Source organism: Pan troglodytes, chromosome 13 (genome assembly GCF_028858775.2).
Source record: "Pan troglodytes isolate AG18354 chromosome 13, NHGRI_mPanTro3-v2.0_pri, whole genome shotgun sequence".
Classification (NCBI taxonomy): Eukaryota; Metazoa; Chordata; class Mammalia; order Primates; family Hominidae; genus Pan; species Pan troglodytes.
In genome coordinates this window covers 67,524,196-67,549,577 of record NC_072411.2, presented here as the reverse complement: position 1 = coordinate 67,549,577, position 25,382 = coordinate 67,524,196, and the positions used below count along the sequence as shown (strand labels likewise).

Here is a 25,382-nt window from a genome sequence, read left to right as displayed (position 1 = left end):
TATCAACAGTATATGACTGGGAAACAAATATGTAATAAAAAACTTTGCTAATTTATAGACATAATATTACATCATTTTATTTCTATTTCTTTGACTACTGTTCAGTATAAAGTTTTTATTATTTATTAGCTCTTCCTCCTCTCCCTCTCCTTTCTCTCTCTCTCTCTTTTTTCTCTTTCTTTCTCTCATATCTTTCTTTCTCTCTCTCTCTCTGTCTCCCTGTCTCTTTCTTTCTATTGCCCTTTGTTTTCTTTTAGCCCATTTTTCTACTGGGGTCTTGTTGATCTTCTCATTAATTTGTGGATGTCTTTAAATAATAAGGCTACTCAAACTCCACTGTCATCTATGAAATAAACATACTTTAAGTAGTCGGCCATTTATCTCTTTATGTTGTTTATGATTGTCCATCCCTTCATATTCTATACTTTACCTATTTTTAAAAATAATAATTAGATGTGTTTTCAGGAAATTTGGAGCCTACTGAAAAATACCAAGAAGGCAATAAATCTAATACATAGCCAACCATCCAGACATACCGATTTAATTTATGCATGTGTGTGTGATATTTATATGTGTGTACATATATAATTATCCTTTCTTACATGCACATACATCATTTAAGAGTACAAATAGTGGCCGGGCACGGTGGCTCATGCCTGTAATCCCAGCACTTTAGGAGGCCGAGCAGGACGGATCACGAGGTCAGGAGATCGAGACCATCCTGGCTAACATGGTGAAACACCGTCTCTACTAAAAATACAAAAAATTAGCTGGGCGTGGTGGTGGCACCTGTAGTCCCAGCTACTCGGGAGGCTGAGGCAGGAGAATACTGTGAACCTGGGAGGCAGAGCTTGCAGTGAGCTGAGATAGCTCCACTGCACTCCAGCCAGGGCAACAGAATGAGCCTCTGTCTCAAAAAAAAAAAAAAAAAAAAAAAAGTACAAACAGCATCATACTTTAAGTGTGGTTTTCATAAACTTATTTTTCACTTATGTGTATATTTCAGATAGGTCCCTAATCATAAAATATGCTGTGAAAACACCTTTATTTAATACCTCAGAAGGTTTACTTTGCATAGATATTTAATAATTTATTTAATGACTTCCTCATTTTTGGACATGCAAATGTTTCCCATTGTATTACTTTAAATATTATCTCAACAAACCTCTTTGTACACATTGCTTTGTGTTTATAATTATTGCCTTAATCTTTTTTTATATTTGGAATTCCTAAGTCAGAGAGCATGCAGACTTTTAAGATTTATGATACATAATGACAAATAGTCTCCTAGAAAAGTTGAACCAAATTCCTGGCCCATCTCTGTAGTATGATATGGTTCATTTCTCCACATCCTCATCAGTGTTGAATGTATTTATGATAGCTTACATTGAGTGTTTACAATGTGCCAGACTCTATGCCTACTTTGTTGATGAAGTATCTGAACATCAATAAAGTTTCAGCAGTTTGCCTAAGTCCTCACAGATAATTGGACAGTAGGGGTATACTCAAAGTTCAATAAGACCTTAACAGTGATGCTCTCTCAATATGCTATATTGTTTCCCAAAGCTTTATATTTTCAAATGACCATTATAGAGCAAATGTTTTTGATTCCTAATTATGTTGAGTCTTTTAATTTTTAAGTTTAGAGGTCATCAGAACTTTTGTGTGAAAAGCTCTCACAAGCCTTTGTCAATTATCCTAATGAGATTCATATTTATTTTTAATGATATCTAGTAATACTCCATATTTTAATAATATTGGCCATTTGTATCATATATGCAGTGAATATTTTTTCAAGTGTTTTATTTTGGAAATAGAATTCAGAGAATTTTCTAATGTGCATAGGTAAATTTTCCGATCAAAATCTCAGCAGGCTTTTTTGTAGATATCTACAAGCTAACTCTAAAATTCACAGTGTAATACAAAGGAATTAGAATACCAAAGCAATTTTGTAAAAGAAGAGGATTCACACTATATGATTTCAAGACTTACTGTAAAGCTACTGTAATAAAGACAGTGTGATAATAGAAAAAGTATAAATACATACATCAGTCGGACACAATAGAGACTAGAAATATACCTGCACAAATGTGATTGATTTTCTGACAAAAATGCAAAGTCAGTTTAGTGGATAAAAAATAGTCTTTTATAAAAAAGTGATGAAACTATTGGATGTCTGTAAGCACATAAGTAAAATTGTGAACTTCAGTCTTTCATAACATGCAAAAATTAACCCCAAACAGATCATATGACTAAATACAAAACATAAAATTATAATACATTTAGAAGAAAACATAGTTGAAAATCATTGTGACCTTGGGTTAAGCAAAGACCTCTTAGATATAACATCAGGCTGGGAGTGGTGGTTCATGCCTGTTAATCCCAGCACTTTGGGAGGCTGAGGCAGGTGGGCCACTTGAGGTCAGGAGTTCAAGACCAGCCTTGCCGAGATGATGAAACCCCGTCTCTACTAAAAATACAAAAATTAGCCGAGCGTGGTGTCACACGCCTGTAGTCCCAGCTTTTCGGGAGGCTGAGGCAGGAGAATCACTTAACCCAGGAGGTGGAGTTTGCAGTCAGCCTAGATCGCACCACTGCACTCCAGCCTGGACGACAGAGCAAGACTCTGTCTCCAAAAAAAAAAAAAAAAAGAAGAAGAAGAAAAAGAAATATATAAACATCAAAATCATAATCCACAGAAGAAAAAAACTGATATCATGACTTTACCAAATTTAAAACTCTAAAAGGATGTGGTCAAGTAAACAAAAAAGCATGCCACAGACAGAGAGAAAATGTTTGCAAATCACATATTTCCTACAGGATTTTTATGCAGAATATTTATAAAGAACTCTCAAAACTCAAAAATAGAAAACAACTTAGTATAATTTGGGCAAAATATATGAACAAACACTTCACAAAAGAAAACAAACAGATGGCGAATAAGCAGAAGAAAACATGTTCAATGTTATTATCCATTAAGAATATGCAAATTAAAATCAGGGTGATAATTAGAATGGTTAAAATAAGTAAAATAAAAACTGGTAATACCAAGTGTCGGTGAAGGCATGGAGCAATGAGAATATTCATCCTTTGCTGGTAAAAATTTAGGATGGTTTGTCATTTTGGGAAACAATTTTGCAGTCTGAGAAAGCTAAACATACACTCATCATGTGACACATAATCCCTCTAGGGTATTAGCCCATGATAAATAAAAACTTCAGTTCTCACACAAATTTCTACGTGGATATTTATAGCATATTCAAACCACCAAAAACTAAACAACCTAAATATCTTTAAGTGGATGGATGAATAAACAAGCCATGGTACAGTCATATAAATAAATGCTACTTAACAATACTAAGGAAATAATTATTGATACATGCAAGAGCATGAATGAATCTCAATGCATTATGAAAGAGGTCAGATGGTAAAGATTACATTCTCTGTGTTCCATTGATAAGACATTCTAGAAAAGGCAAAACTGTAGTGACCTAGAGCAGATTAGTTGCCAGGGATGAAGGTAAGGATAAGTTGACAAGGGGAAGGTCAGGGAACAGTAATGGAAATGTTCTGTAATTTGATTGTTGTGAAAGTTACATGACTCTGTACAACTGTCAAAACTCACAAAACTGTATACCAAGAAGTGTGAATTTTACTGTTTATAAGTTTAAAAACGAATAAATGACTTGGCTTTCTTGCATTGCTTAAATACTTTTCTAGGCCAAAGTCACATAAATACCTATAAGCTATTGAATTTATTCAATGTTCAATAATATTTTAAAATATTATTTTAAATCTTTATTTAAATTTTACTTTAATATTGTGTAATGCACAGATCACACCTTATTTTCCCCCAAGTAGTTAAAGAATTGTTTTAGTACCATCTACTCAATAAGCTATAGTCCTTCCCTCCTCCCGCTATCTGAATTGTCCCTTTTATCAGACACTAATTATGTGTACCTGGGTTTGTTAATCGACTTTCCTTGGAGAGCTTCTTCATTGAGTTATGATTATTTTGGCAGTGCACTTTATGATCGCATGTATGGTTTTCGACTCTTTATTCTATTTTATTGCTCTGATGTATGCTTTTTTGTGTGTCCCTGTTAGACATTGACACCCCATAGACATTTTGCATAACTTGTAATTCTGTAGCTTAGCTGAAGAAGAGGGTTGGAGGCATTGACCTCTATGTCATTAACAAAGTCATGATAACAGCTTTGCTTGATTAGGAAGAACAAGAAGAACCAATGAGCAATAGAATGAAGATGGATCTCCAGGGAGCACTGTCATTTGAATAGGAGTAAAATATCAAGAACTTTTGTGGGCATGTTGTTTGACCTCTGTAGTGTTTACTGTTTTCAGTTAGCCAACTTCACTCATTTATATTACCTATAGCCACCTATTGGGGTTTGAGTTTGTGATTTGTGACTTTCTGGATGGAAGAATAGAGACAGAAGAGCCAGTGAGAGGGGTCTTTACAAAAAGATCCACAAGATGTGAGGGAAATCAAGAGGGAGCAGTGAAAGAAGAAAAATGTAGTTAACAATGTCAAATACCCCTGAGAGAATCAGTCAAGATAAGGGCTGTGGGTCATTCGTGCCTTTAGAAAGTGCATGCTCTGTTAAATGGGGTTTGAAATCAGATTGCACTGTGCTGAGGAGTAACTGAATCTTAGAAGTTGGAGATAATGAATGTAGACTACTGCTTGGAGAGCTTGAATGAGTTGAAGAGGACAGAAATTGGATGGTGGTGAAGAAAGAGGTTGGTTTGTTTTTGTTTGTCAATTTGCTTTTTTGGATAGGAGTGTGAAGAACACGAATGGCTGAGGGAAAAGGGCCAGCAAGGAAGAAAAAGTTGGAAATAAAGGACAAAAAAGAAATAATTAATGGCAAAAGGTCTCAGCCTCAGTGATGGGAAGTAAAATCAAACATAGGCTTTGCCTTGAATAGCAGGAAGGACTCCTGAGCCTTCTTAGAGATTGGAGGAAAGAAAAAATGTTTATAGACCTAGTTGGTTTGATGCTGGAGGGGATTGCAAAGATTCACAAGTAGTTTCCACACAATGACCTCAATTTTCTTGTTAAAATAGCAGGTGCACTAAGAGTGAAAGGGAGAGATTGTGTGGCTTGAGTGGGGTAATGAACTTTTGAAATAGTGGCCGACCACAGTCAGAATGAAAGGATTAGTGAATGCTATTGAGGAGCTACCTCAGATTAGAACACCATAAATCTGCAGAGTGGTATAATTGCTCCTGTAGCACTCATGAATGTGAAAACAAGAAAGGATTCACTATAGCTCGGGTTCATGGCTGCATGTACTGTGTATGAAAGGAGTGGCTGGAGAGCTGTGGGAGGTAAGCTGCTAGTTTCCAAGCAAACTTCCAAGCACAGCTAGCAGAACATGGAAATATTAAAGGCACTAAAAGTCTAACTTTATTCTAAGCAAAAGAAGTGAAAGGAAAAGAGTTTATTACATTTGTAACCTAACTTCACCCCGCTGATTACATTAGTGAATGGCATTGAGGGGCTAGCTCAGTCTCAATGTAATCACCCCAATGATTGCATTAGGGGTGAAGTCAGGTTACATATGTAATAAACTCTTTTCCTTTCACTTCACCTGCTTTTACCTTATTTCTTCTTTACCATTGTTTTCCCACTTATTTTATATTGTCGTATTATTTTGTAAAACATGTTTTAGATACAAGGCCGAGTATAAGCAAATAAAAGGAAAATAAAAACATACAGATGATCAAATAGAGGTGAGTTTTACTTTAGCAAGGGAAACTGATATTTAAAGTGTATCTGTTAAGCTGTTTTTTGTTTGTTTGTTTGTTTGTTTGTTTGTTTGAGACAAGGCCTCACTCTGTCACCCAGGCTGGAGGGCTGGAGTGCAGTGGCATGATCTCAGCTCACCACAACCTCCACCTTCCAGGTTCAAGTGATTCTCATGCCTCAGCCACTTGAATAGCTGGGACTACAGACACACACCACTGCACCCAGCTAATTTTTTGTATTTTTTCTAGAGATGGGGCTTTGCCATGTTGCCCAGGCTGGTCTCAAACTCCTGGACTCAAGTGATTCACCCACCTCCACCTCCCAAAGTGCTGGGATTACAGGCACGAGCCACCATGCCTGGCCTTGTTGAGCTGTTTTAATTGAGAACAAGATGCTGGAGGTGCTAAGGAGGTTTTGTGGTTGTTGTAGTAGAGTGGATGGAAGTTTACTGAGATTATAGGAGTTAGGGCTGGCTTAACGCTTCTCTATCTGGGCTAATTTTGCTCTGAGGGGACATCGGTCAATGCCTGAAGACATTTTTGTTTGTCATAACTAAAGATGAAGTGCCAATGGCATCTAGTACCAGAAATGCTGCTAAACGCCCTACATTGCAAAGGACAGCTCTCTCCCCTCCCCCAATAAAGAATTATCTGGATCCAAATCTCAATAGTGCTGAAGTTGAAAAACCCTGGATTAGATAAATTATTTGCCAGAACGATGGAAGAATAAGAATGCTAGGAAATTACTTGGAGAATTTGAAGACAGGGTCAGAGAAGAAAGAGCCACCTAGAGCATGGGCATACCAGGTAATGTGAAATTCATGTGGGTGTTGGTTTGTGAGAGAATGGAAGAATCATTATTTGGAAAAATTCCTAGGGGACTGGATTTGTGGTACAGAATTGCAAATGATTCCTGGGTTGGCAATTTTGTAAAGCAAATGAAGGGAGGATGAAAGCAAAGGAATTTAAAGAAAGCATATGCTATTTTCTACCTGCTTTTGAAAAGTCAAGTTTCAGTTGTCCTCAACCAGAGTTTCTAGTTCTTTCCATTGACGTTTCCAGATGAGTACAACAAAGCTCAATATTGGTTTGGGAAGAATCTATCCCTAACAGAGAAAAACTGCATGAGAAGTCTTTGTTTCCCCCATAACCTTCAACCAGCCCTCTGCATCTCTAATTTTCTTTTTCTTTTTCTTTTTTGGCTTTCCCATAACAGACAACACAAGCTGTCTCTTTGTGGTTAAACTTACAGAGCTGACCGTCAATTCTTTCCACAATACGGCATGTAATAAACACTCTCTACTTTGGTTTAATTAAGAAAGGGCCTCTTCCAGCCTGAGCTACAAGCAAGACCTTGTCTCTACAAAAATTTTTTTTAAAAAATTACCCAAGTGTGGTAGTGCATGCCTATAGTCTCAGCTACTTGGGAAGCTCAGAAGAATCACTTGAGCCCGGGAGGTTGAGGCTGCAGTGAGCCGAGATCCTGCTACTATGCTCCAGCCTGGGCAACAGAGAGAGACCTTGTCTCAAAGGAAAAAAAAATATGTATGTATATATATATATATATATATATATATAATGTTTCTATATATCTATTTTATATATATATTTTATACATAAAATAGATATATAGATATAGATAGACAGATAGATAGATAGACAGATAGATAGATAGATACAGAGAGAGCCTCTAAATAATTGTGAGCTTTACTTTGTGTTTCTTTTAATAATCTAATATTGGACACATGTCCTTTAGATGATATACTGCTTAAAATACCTGCCTTTTGGAAGACTGAAAAAAAATCACAATACTTAATAGATTTTGAAATCTCTTAATCCAAATTTTGTTTTGTTTATTTGCATGGCCAGATATTTAATTCACATTGACTTATCCTCAATGAAAACAAAACGACTCAACTACTTTTTCAGCATACAAAATCGGCTAAACCTCTCAACTCCAGCCAGTAAAGTCAAGACTGAATGACTTTTAAAATAACAGCACTTTATATGATGAGTTCTAAACTATAGATGGATTGCAAGAAAACAGGCAGGAGTATTTGGGCCTTCAATATTTCCAGACTCCTGTGCTCAGAACCAAACATTGAATGAAAATATTCCAACCAGATTACCATAAAAAGACCCTGACCACTCATTTGTTAATGACTGCACAAAATTGATTTAATTTCCAACTCTATATATTTTCTAATAAAAATGCACATAGACCTATATCCTTTAATATTATCTGATTTCATATACTTGTAGTAACTGTATCATCATTTCTAAAAAATAATATTTTTTCTTTCTGGTGAAATTGAAACTGATTTTACATACATTTACAACATATATCTTACTAATGATTTAGAAAACTTACCATCAGGTGTTGTATTTCATCATCCTTGTTTTTAGTGGGTACTATGTGAACAGAAGTGACATCTATCTCTTTTGTGTAAATTATGTAGTGCAAAGTCATTAGATTTATTTAAAAATTCTACCTCTGCTTACACTCTACATTTCCTTTCTTTTTTCCCTTTTCTCCATGGTACTTACAAGCATCAAACATAAGACATAATTAATTTTGTTTTTTATTACCTATTTCCATCCGCTAGAATGTAATTTCCACTCAGGCAAGAATGGTTTATTTTATTCACTGCTGTCACTCCCCGGCAATCCACCCTATACCCCCATGCACATAGTAGGCACCTGACAAATATTTGTTGAATGATTATGGTTGTTATATAAATTAATTTAGCTGCTTCTCTAATGGCATAATGAGGCAAGGGATCTCTTCACTGATTTTTCAAAAAAGAAGTTTACTATTTTAAATTACTTTACTTGCATTAACTTCTTATGTCACTACCCTTTTAAAAAGGTTTTCTTGAGAAGTACAGTGCTGCGCATTTCAAGCTGAGTCTGCATTCCCACCCATTTCAAATCCCTGTACTCACCTACCTACTATTTGCATATGATCCCTTATGGATTTATAGCATTCAATCCCTTTCAAACCTACAAGTCTTTCTAGGTCATTGGGGAGACGATTTAATTCTCTGATGAGCTTAGTAAGGAAATCCAATGTACTCGAATTAAAAAAAAAAATGTAGGCAATGCCACCTTTGCTCTTTTCATAGGTGATTGCACAACTATATTCTATGACATTAAATTTGCAGTTGTGTCAAGAGACTTTTCATTCCTAGAATCTCATATTTCTTACTTGTGTTATATACTTCAAGAGCTAATTTAATAAAAAAATCATTTGGGTGTGGGTTGTAATGGAACGACATTCACATTGGTATAAGCTGCCAGTATTCTAGGCTAATAGAAGCTATAATGTGAAAATACAAATAATCCCCAAATAATTCCCATTTAGCTTTAGAATTAATTACATGCCCTTATAAAATCTGGCTTGTCTGTTTAATTATATGTTGCCTGAGTTAATAGTAAAATTAATTTCTAGGTAACATATTGTTTGGGAAATTTTTGAGAACAAGGACCATATCTTATTCACTTAGAAAGAACCAAAGTGTTTAGCCCATTGCTTTGCATATGGTGAGTCCTAAATAAATGAATAAACCCTTGGAAGAATGAGAAATAGATACAGATACTGAAGACATGCCTGACCAAGACAATCAAAATGAAAGATCACATTTTTTTCATTTAAAATTATGAATATTTGATATTGGGTCCCACAATATAAACACATCAAAAATCATCTACTTTTTCAAGGTATCCAATTAGACTAAACCACTTTAACCTACATTTATAACTTCTAAATGAATATTGTACATTAATTTGTTATTATAATAAGCTGCTTAATAACGGGTAGGCTTATTCTTCTTTTCCAGTTATATCATCCTAAACAACTTAGAAAAGATTCCCAAGATCCTCCTGTTCCTTCATATTAATTGTCATTTTATCAAAGCCACACTTTCCAATGATAGCATTATTTATTTGGCTGTAGTTTAAAAAAGTCAGGAAATGGAATTCAAGGAATTTCAGAAGGATTGCTGATTAGCTATCCTTCTAAACTACGTGTATATGTGTGCATTTTGCAGCCAAAGATACAAAAGAAATGAAAAATTCACTAAATAGGTTTATATTTAACAATCGGAAAGAAAAATTTATAGAAATGTCAAATGTTTATTTTTATGCTAATAGTGCTACCCTTTAAAATGAAGCAAATTATAATAACTAGTAGTTCTCTATTAAGACAACTTTTTATTGTCCCTAATGAAACTAAATACTGTATGTCTGATATAAATGGATTTTTTAAAATCTTGAGGAGACTTTGTTTAAAACACATATTTTAAGTAAGACCATTTCCAATTACACATTAGAAACTTGAAACAGATGCACAGATTATATCCCAAATCTGTAAAAGCATGAGAATAATAATGTATAAACTGCTAACCTTGAGATCTCAGGAACTCCAGTATTTTCCTGAAGATTCTATGCCTCTGAAAACATATTTTCAGTCTGTTGATATTTCCTCATTTTTTCCTTAAGAAAGAAAATACGTTTCAGCATGTTATGTAAGGTTATGTTTTCAAAGAGCAAACTTACTAAAGGTGCCAACATCGTGATTACATAGGAGAAAATCAATAGAAATCTTAAACTATAAGTAAAGCATTAAATACAGAACTGAAAAATCATATGCTATATAATTTAGCAAAGAAAATTTTTTCTTAGAACAATGTAGTAAATTTCTAATGATCCATACATAGTTTAACTCATTTATTTATCTGGTTTTCAATCAACAAATATTATTTGGGACAATAAGTTAAAGATATATCCATTCTATTAACCAGCATTACACTAGACTTAAGCAACTTTCTAGTCTTTAGGAGATTCATATCTTCAAAACACACAAAAATCCAGGGAAATCAACCAAAATGTTGTAGCTTTTGATAGTCAATAAAAATCACAATGAATATTTGTTAGAGTTCTTGATTTGTTTGATTTGCTTAAAGGAAACTATTTAATTATAAAATTAACTCAAATATTTATATATTCATGACTTAAGATAACTTAGGCCTTAAGAAAATTTACAAAATATTCTTTAAAATGACATACATTAACAAAAATGTTGTTCTTTAAAATTACAGTGCCGTAATTAGAAGTGATTAGTGCAACCATTTAGACAGATTATGAAACCCAGGCAGTAATGATATATACTTTTTATTTACCCAGACTAAAATGTATATAATCACTTTTTCTAAACCACTAAGGAATTTTCTACTCTTGTATGTCAAGGTAATATTACCAAGTCCATATAAAAATGTAAAAATTTTCTTTAAAAATGAGATAGAGAAGCTTGTTCATTTATTATGTTTCCACAGTAGGCAGAACAGAGCTATCATTGATCATAGCCAATGACAATAGCTAGTGTAGAAATTCTACAAATATGTTACCTGAATGAACAAATACCCTACACAAGCAACTTATGCTGCTGTAATTTGAACAAACAAAATATCACAATCTTTAAGAAAAAAATTTGTCTCAGGCAAATTGTGCCGCCAAGATTCTCTTTTTTCCTTTAAACTTTATCAATACCTACATAGATATGCTGAGATAAAGATTTGGAATAAACTGGATTAACTGTGATACAACAATAGCACAGAAATATCAAATTGTGATTGGAATTACAGAGCTAATAGAGGTTATTGAGTCAGTTTGGTTCTGAGTAACCCCAGATTTGGTAGATGAACTTAAGAAACCTCAGAAAAACGCAATCAAAATTCAATTTTATTATTTTTAATGATTTTTAGGTTTTTTAAAAAATTGACAGATAACATTGTATGTTTTTATCATTTACAACATGTTTTGAAGTATATATGCATTATGGAATAGTTAATTCTAGCTAATTAATAAATTATACTACCTCATATAGTTATCAATTTTGTGGTGAGAGTGTACAGCAACCTCTCTGTTTACGTTTTTCAAAAATACAATATAGCATCATTAACTATAGTCACCTTGCCGTACAATTTTAGGTATAATTTTAAATATCTTAAAATTCTATTGAGAACATTATACATTCAAATGATGGCATACTGAAGACCAATGAAGATATAACTTGAATCATCCTTTGCACTTATTTTGAGCAACATCTAAGAATGGAGCTTTTCCTGTTTTCTCTGTTAAAGATGAATATCCTGAGATTACAGTTCAAGAAATTAAAAACCAACAAGCAAGCAGCAAGCAAGCATACAAACAGATCTCTGTTTGTGTCCACTGAATATAGACTTTAAAAAGTTATAAAATATTTGTGGCCGGGCACAGTGGCTCATGCCTGTAACCCCCGCACTTTGGGAGGGCAAGGCGGGCAGATCATTTCAGCTCAGGAGTTTGAGAGCAGCCTGGCCAACATGGTGAAACTTCATCTCTACTAAAAATGTAAAAATTAGCTGGGCATGGTGGTGCACGCCTGTAATTCCAGCTACTTGGGTGGCTGAAGCACAAGAATTTCTTGAATCCAGGATGCGGAGGTTGCAGTGAGCCGAGCTCGTGCCACTGAACTCCAGCCTGAGTGACAGAGTGACAGAGCAAGACCCTGTCTCAAAAAAAAAAAAAAAAAAAAAAAGAAAGGAAAAGAAAAAGACATTTGCAATTAAAAGAAAATAATTAAATTAGATGTTGAATTGCATACGTCTATAAATAGCATTCATAATTTAAGGTCAACTTTTCTCGTTAGTGAAAATAAATTCCTTATTAAATGTAATTTCTTATTAAGATACCATTTAAAATTTCATCCTAGAAATAAAAGTTTCTGCTGCCATAAAAAGAAAATGAGGATGCTATTTCGTTCAAGCTGCCTATTTTACAAACAAGAAAACTAACTATATTTGTGATCTGTAACTAAATCTAAAGAAAAAAATTACGTATTTTTGACTACCCATTATTAAAGTTGAAATTCAAAAACATAATTGTATTTGACAGCCAAATAAATAAAAGTCTTTCTTTAGGCATTAAGATATTCTATTGAGGAAAGCAAAAATATTGAGAAATCTAGTGATCTAAATTTACATATATATATATGTATTTTTTTTTTTTTTGAGATGGAGTCTTGCCCTGTCACCCAGGCTACAGTGCACTGGTGCAGCTGGCTCACTGCAACCTCCACCTCCCAGTTCAAGCGATTCTCCTGCCTCAGCCTCCCAAGTAGCTGGGACTACAGGCGTGCACCACCACACCTGGCTAATATTTTTTTTTGTATCTTTAGTAGAGACGGGGTTTCACCATGTTGGCCAGGCTGGTCTCAAACTCCTGACCTCATGATCCGCCCGTCTCGGCCTCCCAAAGCGCTGGGATTACAGGCGTGAGCCACAGCGCTTGGCCACGTATCTATAACTAACCTATAATTTAGACAGAGGCAAAGGTACCCTGGCCTATAGAAGAAAGGAATTCAAACTCTAACCTGTTTGAAAGTCAAGGATATAAAAATAAATCTCATGCATAAAACTGACCCTAACTAAGGCCAGTGAAGCCACTAGGGTGAAGTCTACCGAAAAGGAAGAAGGAGTTACTGTGTGTGGTGGTGCAAGCCTTGTAACCTCAGCTACTCTGGAGGCTGAGATGGGAGGTTCACTTGAGACCAGAAATCCGAGACCAGCCTCTAAAAAAATGTTTAAGGAGGAGGAGGAGCAGGAGGAGAAGGAGCAGGAGGAGGAGTTGGGAAGAATGACATATTCAATGCAAAGGTCCAAGTATTGGGGATCTGGTGCTTAATGCCTGTTCTGTGCACAATGCACAGTAGTTGATGCAGGTGACCATTCCAGTTTAGCCCCTGTGCTGGGTGGATGTTACCTGGGGACACTGACTGTGTAAGACTGTGTTAAAACAAAGTATGTGTGCACACATGTGAGAGATAGAATTTTAAAAGTTGTGCTAAGATCTACAGCGCTCACCCTGAGGCAACTTTGTAGAGGAATCATCCAGGGATGTAATGTACCTCAGGAAGATTAAGGGGCAGCTACTCTTCCTTTGCAGGTCCCCCTGGGCACATCACAGAAGATCAGCGGGAACTGCCATTTTTCCTGGAATCTTGCCTTTATGAGGTGATCACAACCAAATTGGATAGCCTCAACACTGCCTTTTCATACCACCTGTGAGTGGGATCCACGCCCTATGGTTGGGCTTAGCAGGGACAAATGTCCTCTACAGCTGATTCAAGGATAAATATAATCATTCCTGGTACTATAAAAAATGTTTGAGGAGTTTAAAACTTGTAGAAGACTGATAACTGTATACTTATATAAATATAACATCATTTGTCTTCAAACAACTTTGTTATGCTCATTTAAAGAAGCCCAGGGTCAGATGTCTGAATATAACTTTAATGAAAAATAAAACTGACATAAACCCATATCATCATTTAGAAATGTGCATCTAACTCTTATGATTCACATCTGCTCTTTTCTAATATTTGGGGCTTAATTGAGAAAGTCATCTAGAACCAGTTTTTTAACTTGTGGAAATTCCTTCAATATTGCAATGCTGATGGGGAAAGTAAAGACAACCTCCTTGTTCCAGCCTCTTTGGCTTCCTGGTTGCCCTTGGAAATCACTGCAAATTGTCCTGCAAATCCCAGCTGCTATCTTGATTGGCAATGGTCAAGGCACTCTTCCATGTTTTCAACATTTTCTCTAAAAGGGTACCTTTAGTAGGTCAGTGAGGCACATAGCTATTGCTGGTATGTTTCAGTCAGCAGCCAAGCCAGCCAGCACTGAGATCACTGAAGGTCACATCCCAATGATAGCACTGACTAAACTATAAAATTAGCTGGTAATATTTTTAATAGATGATTCAGTGATAAGCTATAAAGAAATAGAACTTGTTTGAAAGGCTGTCATCTTGTTCCTGCCTTTAAAAAAATATCTTTTGCCAATGCTGGGGTTTTGAGAATAAATCTGTTCCTGTCAGAATCACAGAATTTGAGACCTCTAAGTTGACGACTTCTGCTTGTCTGGAAGCCTGGCACACATCACAACCCAAATACATCAAAAGGGAATGATGGTCTATGAACACAAGTGGAGTAATTGTCTGGTGTTCTCAAGTGATAATAAAACTTGTAAATTCAGTGAAATAGTTTAATTGCATCTGCAATTGCATCTCAAAATACAGCATTGCATAATTAATATGCCTGCAACCAGCACAAGCATCATTTACTCTGAAGGACAGTTTCCTGACAGAGCAAAGGGCCTGGGGCAAAGAAATCTAGCAGGAGACAGCAATCTTCTATGCAGAGTTGACCCTATTTTTTTTTTCTTTTTGAGACAGAGTCTTGCTCTGTCACTCAGGCTGTAGTGCAGTGGTGGGATCTCGGCTCACTGCAACCTCCACCTCCTGGGTTCAAGCGATTCTCCTGCCTCAGCCTCTCAAGTAACTGGGACTACAGGCGCGTGCCACCACGCCCGGCTAATATTTTTGTATTTTTAGTAGACATGGGGTTTCACCGTGTTAGCCAGGATTATCTCAGTCTCCTGACCTTGTGATCCTCCCTCCTTGGCCTCCCAAAGGGCAGGGTTTACAGGTGTGAGCCACCATGCCCGGCTGACCCTATCTTTTTAAGAGAAGAAACTTCACTGACAGTCATATTAATTCTATTTATAATTCTTTTTAAGATATCAATACCACTCCAATTTTGTACCTTCACATACATGTTGAAGTACAGCTAACAAAAATATTGCAGCCCATAATTGATTCGTCTACCAAACAACAAAAATGAATTTCCATTGTTTTCACATATGTTGAAATATAAGAAATATTATTACATGACAAAAAATGTTTCCAAAAGAATAATAGTACTTAGTCATTCTATTTCAGTAAAGTGCACAAGAGTTATATAACCAAATTAATCTTAGACTATTTATAGATGAGGTGGTCACCATGGATTCTTCCATTCAATCACCCGTGTTCAAAAATGTGCAAACAATTTTCTAAAATTGTTCAGGTAATAATTCTCTATTTAAAGGCATAGGAAGAGGTATTACAATTTCTGGAAATCTGTTAGACTTATAAGAGAATCTAGGTGACAATTTAGGTAAAAATTATAAAACTTAAGGAAGTAGATGATTTTCCAGAAAATTGTAAATTGGTAAGACTGGCCCTAGAAGAGGTACAAACTAGACTGGACAGATTACCACAGAAGGGATTGAAAAACGTGTTTCAAGTTCTACCACTGGAAAAGGTAAATAAGATCAACAGGGTATAAAGCCTTACAGAAGCTTTATAACATAGGTCTCCACATTACTTAAATGATATACTTCACTAATAAAAAATTTTCTTGACCTGAACACATTTTTCACTCATTCCACAAATGCTCACACTTCCTCACTTACCAAATTTAGAGTTTAACTAAATACCATTATTCATCATGCTAGTCTTTCCCTTGCACATACACTCACCTCCAAGGCCTTTCTCTCTCTCTTCTTCAAACTAGTGTGACAAAAAACCCCACCTGATTAAATTCAGTTCTCCTCCTGCTATGAACCTGCCCCCTGGAAGCTAAACACATGACTGCAACTAGAGAAAATGTAGAATACATGAAAATAAGACATAACTTTTGGTATATGACCACAAACATAAGTGGGTCCCCTGTAGTGCCTGGCAATCTTATCACACTTTCTTTGATATTTCATGGCTTGGCTCTATGATATCGCTCAAAGAGACACCTTTGCCTCTTCAACCATCCCACATTCCTTCCCACCTCCTCACTCTCAGTTCATGATACTGCTTCTAAGAAAATGGAAAGAGCCACAGTTAAACTTCCTCCCTTTTTTCTATCACTGTATCCTCTATACACTTGGCATTTGTGATCATGTAGTCTGTCTTCAATCATGTTATGATGAAGAAACATCCTTCTCCTCCCTAAGGCCAACCCCTTCTCTTAAGACTTAGATTCCATTTCCTCTCACCAACTTAGGTTTTCACGACTTCAATTATACCCTCTGTCTTCCACATCATCATTTTTCTCCATTTTACTAGATTATGCCCATTTGTATGCAAATATGTTATAATATCTCCCATCTTAAAATCGTTATTTTCTTTTTCATCAGCTCCCCATCTCACTATCACCCTAATTCTCTGGTCTGTTTTTTAACAAACTTTTTTTAAAGAGTGCATTCTCCATTCCTCAGCTGCAATTCTACATTGAATTCCTCTCAATTAGGCTTCATTTCCACAGCTCTACTGAAATAACACTTATCGAGGTCAGCAGTGAACTTGAATATTGCCAAATCCAATGGTAAGTTCTGTCATTATCTTCCTCAATCTCTCAACAGAACTTGACTCTGATAATCACTTTTCCTTTCTTGATGTATTTCTTCACTTGGCTTCTAGGATACCACACAATCCTAGTTTATTTCCTACCTCATTTGCTGCTCTTTCTCAACTCCTTTGCCTGATTTCTTCCATTCTTCCTGAACTCTACATCCTTTAGCAGATTCAGTTCTGAGACTTCTCTGACACTGTCCAAGGAAATCAAACCCAATCCCATGTCTTTAAGTAGCACCATTTATTGATGAATCCAAAATTTAGATCTCTAACCTGAACCTCTTCTCTGAGCTTTAGACTCATATCTACTGTTTACTCTATTCTGCAACTCCATTTGAATGGCCAATAGGCTTCTCAAACATAGTATGTCCAAAAAATAACAACAATAAGTAATAAGGAACAAAGGACAGAAGACACATAATCCAGGCTTCTACCCTCTCTGGGCTTCTTTATATCAGGAAATGGCATCATCATTTACTAAAGTGCTCAATTAAAACCTAGCTCCTTAGTGAAAATGGCTGATTTCAGGACCAGGAAAGAGGAAATACAAGATGAACCTGAAACATTGTGTAAATACCAGAAAGTAAGGAAGAAGAAAAATAGGATAGACCAGGGCATGTCAAAAGGATACAAGAGCAAACCTGAAAGAGCTCTCAATGGTCAGAGTTGAAATAGCTGAGGCAACAAATATTAATGGTAGTATTATATTATAATCCCAAGAAAAAATAAATATATATGAGTCTATATGGATCTAAATAAACGACTGAGTAAACAAGTAAATGAGAGAGAAGAGAAAAACTGTTCCTTACAAAAAATTTCCAAAGAACATATACAGATCATCCCCATTTAAGAAGCAAAGCTTGATCACCACCATCGACCTTGAGTGTGACCTGGGTTGGGTTAGTTATTTCAAAAAAACAGAGTGTGAAAAAATAAAAATAGTAATGCTACAGTGGATAAATCTTGCAGACACTATCTCAACCAACTGACTAACGTGAATATTACCAGTGATACATTAGGCTGATATTATATATCCCTGATATGATTCAATATGAAGAGTACTTTACTTCTCTGGTATTCTTCCCAAAAACCCTTACCCGAAGTCTAATCATTAGAAAACATCAGAGAAAACTAAGATTGAGGAACATTCTAAAATAACTTGACTCAAGCTCTTCAAAAAATCAGGATAATAAAAAACAAGGAAAGACAGTCACTGTCACACCTCAATGAGACTAAGGAGACATGATGACCGAATTCAATGTGGTATCCTTGATTGGATCCTGTATCAAAAAAAGAATATTCATGGGTAAAATGTGAAAGCTGAAGAGTCTGTACCTTGTTTAATAGCATGATACCGAGTGGTAATTTCTTACTTTGACAAGTGTGCTATTGTTATGTAAGAGGTTAACACTGGGGGAAGCTGAGCAAAGGGTGCATGGGAACTCTCTGTGATATTTTTGCAACTTTTTCAAAACTCTAACATTATTTGAAAATAAAATGCTTATTTTAAAAAGCCTATAAATAATTCATGTTCATGTCTTTCTCTCACACCCCACAGCCAAACAATCAGCATTGCCTTTCAGCTCTGCCTTCAAGATGCATCCTGAATCTGACCACTTCTCAGCATCTCCACAGCTACCACCTTAGGCCAAGTCCCCACATCTTTCACTTCCACTACCTGACAATAACTTCGAATCCAGTCTTCACACAAGTGTCAAGCTCTTTTCTGACATCTTACATTTGTTATTATTTCTCCTGGAAGCCTCCTCCTACCCCACATATTACATGGCCTACTCCCTCACTTCATTGAGCCCCCAAAATATTCTCTTTGGAGTGGCCTTATATAAACATCTTTATTTAAAATAGCTATCCCCATTCCTATTCCTTAACCCTATTTTATTTTTCCTCACAGCACATTTGTGACTTTATAGAGCTATTTAGTTATTATCCATCTTGATGACTAATGTAGACATCATGAGGGGAGGGGCTTTCTCTCGTTGAATGGATAAATAAACACCTATTACTTGGTATTTATGGGAAAAAGTATAATCTTATCCAAAGCTGATAGGAGTATGTATTTTACTGCCATTTGGAAAAAGCAATATGCTAATATCTGTTAAGTCAGTGTTAGTCCATAAATGTCTGTCTCATAAAAGGTGAAGTATAAGTCTATAAGGATATTTTTTAAAGAATATATATTATAGCCTTTTTCATAGTAACATAAAAACTAACCCGAAACAAATGAGCACCCACAGGGGAAAGACAGACTAAACTGTTAAATGTCCATACCTTGTAATATTATGAAATTATTAAACAAATAAAAGTTACTAAAATACAGCTATGACAAATAACTTGGGGAATTTCCATAAGGTGCTGTCCAATGAGAAAACCAAGATGAAGAAAAATGTATAGATATGATCTGTTTTTTTGACAGAAAACCCTCAGAGAAAATACAATCCATTTTTTGACTAAAAATTCCTCTTAGAATATGTAAATGTTTATGATTATTCAATATTTTAAAAACACATGAAAGAATATAAACCAGATTGTCAATAAGAGTTACTCACAGGGGCAAGAGATGTGAATGAAGGACAGAGGGGAAGAAGATGGAGAAGTCAAGCCAAAAAATAAAAAAGAAGAAAGAAAGGAAGAAATATTAAATGAAGTCTGTGGTATGATGATATCCATGCTTTTAACATAAAATTCTTTGTATGTGTGCATAAAAGAGACTTATTCAGGGAAGTCAATTTTAAAGTACAGAATGTCTTTTGGACATGGGGCTCACAATTTTTTCAAAGAAACATCAACTTTTAAATATAAAATTAATTGCAGGGTTACTTAATCTTACAAAGAAAACAGAATTGCCGGTAGAATTGATCAGATTCCCAGGAAATGCATAAATTCTTACAGATGGTCCTGGGAACACAGCTAAACTGCAGACTATGTTAGTCAGTGTACTTTCATGTTCAGCTGCAGAAAATAGAAATCGATTCTAAAAAAAGAAAAACTGACATCCACTGATAGGAATAAAAGACGGAGACCTTTACATAATTGGTTAGCTCAACTTTTAGTTAATCAAGCAGTCGATGGCACCTACTTAAGTGTTATCATGGATATGTTCCTGCATGGAAACCATGCGATTTTTGTCCTGGAGAACAAGAATGCTCAAATAAGCTCTTGAATGGTTGCTAGGGCTGCCCTGACAAGTTTTATTCTCTTAAAAAATGTGGAACAAACCACAGGCTTTCTAACAATAATATGTCCGTATCTTTTCTGCCACAATAAGATGTTAGGAGTATCCCAAATAGTCCCCTGTAGAAAGTGCTGAGCACCTAATAAGTATTTATACATGTTTAAGTACTTTCATTACGCCCCAGAAGCATTGCATGTTGTGGCAGACAGAAGGGGTATATAATCATGTAATTAGTCTGACCCCAAATTGGTCTGTTTGTAACAACATGGAGTACGTAATGCCAATGTGAAATATAAAGTGTAAATAAAGGAAAAAATGTATGATATCCATTCTGGATATCACATGAGGGAATTTTATCACAGAAGTCTCTTTGTATAAATAGACATCACAATAGATGCCTTTATGATAAAGTGATTTTACCATAGGGTGAATACAGAGGAGCCCTAAATGAAGATTTTTTAAAAATATAATTAGAGAACTGCAGATTCAATGCTGTTCAAGAGAGAAATATTAGTGGCACGATGATGTAATAAAAGATGCTTAGGTTCTGGGGTACCAAAAAACAGAGGTTGCCATATTTTGGAAATTTCTAACCTCTGTGACTTTTAACAAATTACTTAACATCAGTCTCTTCATTTCTCATATGGGCATATGAACTCTGATTTTATACTATATAGTGAAAATAAGTAAAACATTTTACTTATTTTTATATCATGGGACTTACAACATATCCTCAATATATTAGTTCTTTTTATTAACCAGAAAATTAAAAAACGGAACAGAATGTGATAGAATATTTATAAATTTAATAAGCAATTGGCTATGAGTAATTTCCACTATTCACTTACAAATAATTTTATTGCAGTGTTGTTTTGAAAAAATATTTAGTTTAGCTTTTTTTCATGTTTATGAACTACGAGATCAAAGTGAATTACTAATATGGGGTCCATTGTTATTGGTGGCCCAACACATTTTTCTTCCTCCTATTTTTTCTAGTAACATATTCCATGTCTCCTTTCTTGTTACCACTACAAGGGAGAAATGAATGAGACAGTCAATCAAAGGACCTCATCCACTGGTGACAATGTTTGATTCAGTGAAGAGTATGCGGCCCAAGCTAGGGTTGTCAGTCAGGTTCCAGTTTAGAAAATAGAGTTCGTGCCGGGTGGTCTAATGATTCCTGTGTGAAGAAATTTCATACAAGGAAGTAGTTACAATGGTTTTGAGGGAGCTGAGACCCCAAACAAAAAAGGAAAAAGAAACTCAGATATTAGCAACAGTGGGTAGATGCCGCCACCCCTCAGACTGGAGGCCCAAAGGAAGAGGCGATGTAAGTCACCAGAGATCAAGAGTGGGTGCTGCCTTCTGGGAGCCGAATCCCTGGGGAGGTTGTTGCATGGGGGCTATGAATATAAAAGTTGGGCCATTGCAACAAGGCCTGAATCATGAGAAGATGTGGCAGCCACTAGATATATCATCTGAGGCACGGATGGGTTGGTGAGAATATTCTTGTGTATCCCTCACCCCTGCCCTCCGTTTTCCCACCAAGGCATCTTATTTGCTGAACCCATCTGGAAGGGAGTAGGCATGGAAGTTGGGAAATGCAATTTGACAGAGATCCTATCTGAGCACAAATGGACACATACTTGACACATTAAAATAATCCTGGAGATCTAAACTGTTGGAGCTAGGGGTGGAAGAGATGCCTTCTTGTCTTCAAGAAGAGAGCAATATGTATAAGTACACAGACATCTTCCGCAGATCATCTGGGGAACCCGTAATCCCATATATGGGTAGGAGAAAATAAGTCCTTCCCACAGTGAAGAGAGATCCAAGTCATGGTGGACGGGGTAGGTATTGAGGGTATCATTTGAACCCCCAATCCATTTTGGCCTAATGTGACCTACTCCTGACTATCTCGATTACATGAGCTAGGATATCTCTGTTTTATCTAAGATAGATAGTATAGGGTTTTCGTCACTTGCAATAAAAAGTCTTGACTAATATAACCATAATCATTAACTTTGACTATTTTAAAGAAATGCTAGGACAAATGCCATGTATTACCAGTAAAAGAAATGAAATTAAAGAATGCTTGTGGTTTTGTATTACCAGTAAGATAAATTAAATGAATGTGGTTATGTTGACAAGCCTTGTTGCCACAATACTGAATGAATTCTCTCCCTTTTATCTTAAATAAATAATTTAAATTTAAAAAACCTCCGGAAGTTAGAAAAGTAATTCCTCTCAGCCTTTTAAGATAGAGAAACCAGTTGTATTCCTTGATTCATGTCTGGTAATCAGACAAAAAGAATGCAGATTAATGCCAGATGAAGGCTATCAAAACAAAAATTCACTACAAAGAAACAAAAATGAATCTGAAGTTCATCTGCAGCTATAGAATATGAGATGCTAAACAGAGCAGTGTTGTTCTATTTTATCCTACTTCAATAATTGAAGATTTTTAAAAATAAAGTAAGTGAATAATTTATTGTTTAACCCATTTGCAAAAAAAAGGTACAGGAGGCCCAGTCAACTTCTGTATCTATTTGCCTCCTGAAATCTGATGTTTTGAGTTTTTTCTTCTTCCACTTCAAGCAATGCCTTTATCTTTCTATTATTCTCCAATTAAGTGGGAAATAGACAGAAATAAATGGGTTTTCCTTTATAGGACAGAAATCACTAGAAACCAAAAGTTGGTTAGTAGTTTTTGCTTGCTTGTTTTTTCGTTTTGACTTCCCAAAACTGAGAATCAGATCTTACTTGTCAAGAAACATTTTGTTTGAAGAATGAATTTATAACCCCAATCCCATAAAATTTACTTCCATTTAATGATGTACTGTCTCCAGGTTGAAGTTTTCTGAAAATGAGAGTTAATTTTTCTCCAATCCATACAATGTACTAGTTGACAATTATATTTTTTAGCATGGTTGCATGCTAAAACATGTCATGTCTATTAGTCTGAACTTCTCAAGTAGAGTATAAGTTCCTTAGGACAGAAACATCCTTTTCAGTCTGCTCATATGCAGCAATACGTCTTCAGTGTGGTCTTTAACATGTGGTGTGCTCCATTAGCCCTTGCATAAATAGAATTTTAACAAACTCTTGAGATATGTAAAGAATTTGTATTTCTTCAGTCATGTGAGGGACCAAAAGCAGGGACATGAGAGTTTCAGCATTTTACAAAACTAATTTTAATGGTAATCAGCATAGTTGGTTAAACGATCAGAATCGCAATCTCTAGCACTTCCAGTGGTACCGTCATTTTATTCTAATTAATAATACTATAGATAAGAACTAAAGGACTGCTTGTATTTAATGCAGAATTTTTTAAATTAAAGATTTTGAAAACAGTTTTGTTACATGGCATGGAAGTGAAAAAATTATTTTTATTTTCTTGTAGAAAGTATAGCATACTATAGTGGTTAACAGTGCGGGCACTGGAGTTTGAGCCGGTTTTAAGTTTTTAATGCCAGCGTTTATAAGCTGTGTGGACTTAGATAAGCTACTTATCCCCTTTGCATCTCAGTTTCCTTATCTTTCACATAAGAATAAACTGTGCTAGGACTACCATTCCTACTCACCTCTTGTGTTGTTTTGTGAGGATTAAACGATACGTTTCAAAAACATTCAGCATTAAAATGAAGGATCAGACGCAAGAGGGTTATTGGTAGTGCTGTCTTGTATAACTTTCATCTTATTATCTCTTTTTTATGTGAATTTGAAATGTATTTTTAAAATGTATTTTAAGATAATCTTGAACATTTTTAAAGGTCTCTTAATGCACATACATTGCCAGATTAATTAGATACTCATGTGAAATTAAATAAATTAATTTACAATGAAATAGAGTCAAAGGCAATTATAGTTTTATATTGGGAAGAATATTTTTCATTTTATCATATTAATAGGTCAAAATAGGATTACCTTGCTATGTACTATTAAGATTCTGATACAACTTTACATTCATTATTAATTAGAAAGAATTAATGGAAGAATATCTCCTTAACTTAGGACAAAGTATATCCTATGACTAAATTAAAGGTGAAATGGTGGAGGCATTTCCATTTTTAAAGCACTATACCCTTTCTAGTACCCAAAAAGCCTTTCAGAACATATAATTACAAAATCCCATTCTTAGTAGACACAACAATTGTTAAAAACTTAGCAGGGAATATGCATTGCAAAAAGAAAAACATAAAATTCTGCTGTGCATAAAATAATAGTTAAATACAAAAAGATATCTAATGTGTTGCCTAAATTAATCTACATATTTAATGTAATTCCAATGGCATAACAAGTTTGTTTATTAGCTTAAAAATATTCTTCTAAAGTTTAAATAATAATCATGTGAGATAATGTTAAACTTTAAGAGTATGGTAGTGTACTGTTTTTCTGGTAATAGTGGTGGGTTAGGAAAAATTGAGAACTCTCATCTGAGATAATGAAATCTACTACAAAGCCATAATATAACACTAATGTTGGTTTTAAAATAACCAGAGCATGTAATAAAAAGAAAACCACAAACAATGATCACACTATATGTGATAATTTAGCATAGGAACAGAATCACAAATAAATAACAAATAATATATTATTCAATATATGATTTTAGGAAAACAGGAAAATTATCTCTAAATTTCACACAATATGCCAATAAAATTTTCAAATGGACTAAAGATTTAAATACGTACAGAAATTTATGAAAATCCTAGGAGCAATTATTTGTGTACAATTGATCTTGGCAGTAGAAGTTTGCCTAAACAGTTCCTAAAGCTAAATTCATAATATATTTGACAGTACAAATATATTTCACTAGCAAACATAGAGTTAGAAGAAAAATGACAAAATAGGAAAGATATTGTGTATGCATTCACCAAATAACTAATCCTTAATATTATAAAACAATGAAAAAGAAAATCACTATCATAATAAAAAACCTGGATAGGCAATTCACACACATACACACACACACATACACAAGGCAAATGATTAAATACATAAATAATTAGCTTCCTAGAATTCAGAGAAATTCAAGTGCAAACATTGGTACATGTTTTCACTAATCATATTAATCTATGTATGTATGTGTGTGGGTCTGTAATGTGTGCATATATGAATGTATTTATACATACACAGAGAGAGAGAG

General features: G+C 35.0%; 1 protein-coding gene across 1 annotated transcript in view; it reads right to left on the bottom strand.

The window, feature by feature from the left end:
- The window catches only part of CSRNP3 (cysteine and serine rich nuclear protein 3), a 208,531-nt gene that overhangs the window by 156,110 nt on the left and 27,039 nt on the right, over window positions 1–25,382 (bottom strand). Inside the window, exon 3 of the mRNA XM_009443626.5 lies at window positions 10,178–10,266. The gene's annotated coding sequence lies outside the window, so the exon portion shown is untranslated. The remainder of the gene's footprint in view (window positions 1–10,177; window positions 10,267–25,382) is intronic.